Source organism: Oryctolagus cuniculus, chromosome 20 (assembly GCF_051225735.1).
Source record: "Oryctolagus cuniculus isolate XC-2025 breed Fujian yellow rabbit chromosome 20, ASM5122573v1, whole genome shotgun sequence".
Classification (NCBI taxonomy): Eukaryota; Metazoa; Chordata; class Mammalia; order Lagomorpha; family Leporidae; genus Oryctolagus; species Oryctolagus cuniculus.
This window is the reverse complement of record NC_142886.1, coordinates 53279189-53283098: the sequence shown is the minus strand read 5'-3', so window position 1 is coordinate 53283098 and position 3910 is coordinate 53279189. Positions and strand designations below refer to the sequence as shown.

General features: G+C 50.4%; 1 pseudogene; it reads left to right on the top strand.

Moving 5' to 3' along the window:
- The first annotated feature begins 571 nt into the window (after positions 1-571).
- LOC138847252 (immunoglobulin heavy variable 3-23 pseudogene) lies at positions 572-1200 on the top strand (annotated as a pseudogene).
- Positions 1201-3910: the final 2710 nt, after the last annotated feature.

The window sequence follows — 3910 nt, the reverse complement described above, 5'->3', positions numbered from 1 at the left end:
GACAGACAGACAGACACTGGCATGTGGAACACCACACTCAGATGCACCTGCGTGGAACCTGGTCCCCTGTGCATCTCTCTGTCAAAAACAGAATCCAGCAAAATGCTCCATGTTCTGCTGCTGGCAGGGAGTTCTGCAGACCTCACCAGGAAGCCACCGTGAGTGCTGAGGGTGGACTGGGGCAGAGCTGAGTCCTGTGGTGAGGGGGCAGATCCAGATGCTGGACTCCTGTTAGCACATGGAGTTGGAGACACATACAGAGTCTACTGATGATTTCTCCTGTAACACTGATCTGGAACCATAGCTAAGTGAACCCATGATACAGGTTATGGTTCCATTCACATAAAAGGACTAAGACAGGGTTCAAAGTGCAATCAGAGCACAAAGTTATCACTGGTTCCATAAGTGTGCACTACAGACGGCCCCGGTAACACTACTCAGTCTGGTTCTGTCCTCTCAGAGGCGTCTGACCCCATGCCTGCTATATAGGAGCAGACATGGGATAGGGCTCCCTCTGCCCATGAAAACTAGCCTAGCCCTCACCCTGCAGCTCTGGCACAGGAGCTCCAGCCCCAGGACTCCCAGGTGTCCACTCAGTGAGTGCACTCAACACAGACGCTCACCATGGAGACTGGGCTGCGCTGGCTTCTCCTGGTCGCTGTGCTCAAAGGTAATGATGGAGAACGCGGGGCACTGAGTCTGGGAGAGGACGTGAGAGACACAGAGAGTGTGAGTGACAGTGTCCTGACCAGGACGTCTGTGTTTGTAGGTGTCCAGTGTCAGCAGCTGGAGGAGTCCGGAGGAGGCCTGGTCAAGCCTGGAGGATCCCTGGAACTCTGCTGCAAAGCCTCTGGATTCACCTTCAGTAGCTACTACATGTGCTGGGTCCGCCAGGCTCCAGGGAAGGGGCTGGAGTGGATCGGATGCATTTATGCTGGTAGTGGTAGCACACACTACGCGAGCTGGGTGAATGGCCGATTCACTCTCTCCAGAGACAACGCCCAGAGCACAGTTTGCCTACAACTGAACAGTCTGACAGCCACGGACACGGACACCTATTTCTGTGCCAGAGACACAGTGAGGGGCCCTCAGGCTGAGCCCAGACACAAACGTCCGTGCAGGGGCGCGCGGCTCCACCAGGGGGCGCACAAGACGTACCGAGAGCACATTCTGGTCTTGAGCAGGTGCAGGAAGAGATGAAGCCCTGGTTTCCTGTCAGGGAATTGGATTTTTCTCTCCTGTAGCAGTTTTGAGGAATTAATTCTACTCTTGTTATTCTGACCCTACCGATGACTTCAGTGATGGTGATAAAGTTTGATGTGAAAGGAAGGAGTCGTTAATGAACAACTTCTGTTCATAAACAAGGACAGCAGTGACCAGGATGAGAGATCCTGGGAATCTCTGAGGACCCTGGTGATTCTTTTCCAACCTGACTCAGATAGAGCCCTCAGGGCACTGCTAACTTTAGGACAATTTTAGTTTTCCTTAAAGAACCAGGGACAGTAGAGCTAGGGTTTTTGTTCTGGTAAACCTCAACTACCTAAGTCATCCCTCTCCTCCCATCAAAATGAGCATGTGTACCGAACTGAACCTACATTTTTTTTGACAGGCAGAATGCACCATGATAGAGAGAGACAGAGAGAAAGGTCATCCTTTTCCGTTGGTTTGCCCCCCAATGGCTGCTGCGACAGTCGCACTGCGGGCAGCACACCTCACAGATCTGAAGCCAGGAGCCAGGTGCTTCTCCTGGTCTCCCATGTGTTTGAGGGGCCCAAGGAGTTGGGCCATCCTCCACTGCACTCCCGGGCCACAGCAGAGAGCTGGCCTGGAAGAGGAGCGACTGGGACAGAATCCGGCACCCTGACCGGGACTAAAATCTGGGGTGCCGGCACCACAGGTGGAGCATTATAGTCTATTGAGATGCAGTGCCTGCCACATAATGTTTTTTTAATCTGTGGATGATCCATACTCACTTTCTACAGACTTTATACCCGACCTCTCTTTCCCGTTAATCCTGAAAACACATTGTGGTCCCTGTGTGAACGTCACAGCACTCAGGAATGTACTTGCTGCTCAGCTCTGTCTCAGGCTGAGCTTCTGCAAGCACCTGGGAAGCCTACAGGGACTTCCTCCTTCTTTAGGTCCTGGGGCCCTCCTGTGGGGCTCCCTGCATGAACTCAGGTGGGAAATGCACTGGACATCAGCAGTCAAGGTCATCACAGAATGGAAAGTGTTGGGTGTGCACTTCCAGCTGATCTGGTTCTGCTCCAGTGTCATGGGACCCCCTGCACCTGCTGTGGTTCAGGGAGAGCAGAAAGTGGGACACACAGTGGCTGTGCACTCTGGGGCTGGAGTCCACATCATGCAGAGCTGTGTCTGTGGGTCCAGCATGATGACCAGTGTCCTGAGGCTGGATCACAGCTGCAGGAAGAGCCAGTCCCAGAGACCATGTGTCCAGTGTCCCTGTTCTTTACTCCACGTCTATGCTGACTGGCATTATCAATCCATTTGTAGTCTTTCATCAATTTTAGAGAGGGAAACAACCAGGCTGCATATCAGAGACCTGGACAGAGCCCATTACACTCTTCCCCATACTTGTAACTGATAGTACATCCTGGAGGACAGTAGATGACGGATCCATTATGAGGTCCCGTCACCAAGGTGGGAACGTTGATACAGCTTCATACTCCTTCATACGTTTCCAGCTGCCATATTTTGAGTACATTGGCCTAATATATCATCTCAATAAAACATTGGCAAACACAATGCCAGTATTCAGAGAACTGATCTGCAGTTGGGCATTTTTGTTAATCTTTACATATGTGTTTTTTGAATAATACCTGTACTCATTGAATTTGATATTCCTTAAAAAATAAATTTAGACTGCTCCAAGTTGGTGGAATAGGGAGGGAGCACACTGATAGCCCGGGGAAAGATAGTTTAATAAAAGTGGAGATACTGTAGTCTCAGGGAAGAGTTAGGGAAAAACCTGCAAAGGCAATTTTTCTGGAACTAGTGGGACACAATGCAACTACATGGACGGCACGAGCACCCATGGCTCAGGACCCCAGTGCTGAGTCTACACACCAACGCTGGAAAAGGAGGTGAGGTGAAACTGCAGTAGCCCAAGACACTGGCGGGAAAGCAGCAGAAAAGCCTACAGGGAATGAGGCTTGAAGCCCCATGGGGGAAAATTCACCATGCTAACTAGAGGAGAGAGAAAAAATAAAATGGACCAGTACGGACACGATTCCCTCTCTCCACTCGCCTTACAAAGGCAAGCAAGACAAAGAGCAGGTGCCATTTGGATATACATAACAGCTGCACCAGCTCAGGGCTGTACCCACCCTCAGTCAAGCAGAAAAAAAATGACTCTGGTGGGGAGAAATACCAGGAGGTTAAGACCTAGTGAATGTGTGCAGCTTATGAACTGGGACTGTGAAAAAAGAAAAAAACTGAGGGTGTGTGAGGGAACTCACAGAGTACCTGAGACGTGAGTACTCTCGGGAGACACCACAAACTCAGTAACCTTGGCCAAACGGTGGGAGACATTGCAGGGGAATCTCAGCTTACACAGAGGGCTGCACAGATCCTTTGTGTGGTCCTTGGGACAGAGTGGACAAATATTATATCCACTGGGGCTAGTGCTCAGGTACTGGTTGCCTTCAAGGAGAATAGCTCATCTGTGCAGAATTACTTCCCTTCTGAATAAAAGAGAGAGAAGCTTTAGCATGCCAAACCTGGGTGTGTCACCGTTGGCACACCCTTACCATAAAGAACTGCACAGAGCCCTCTGGACACACCCACCACAAGCCTCTAGAGATTTACCAAAAGCAGACAGTCCACTTAATCTAGGGTCGTAGTATAATGAGAAAAGCCAACACAGCAATGAAAAAAAAAGAAGAAGAAA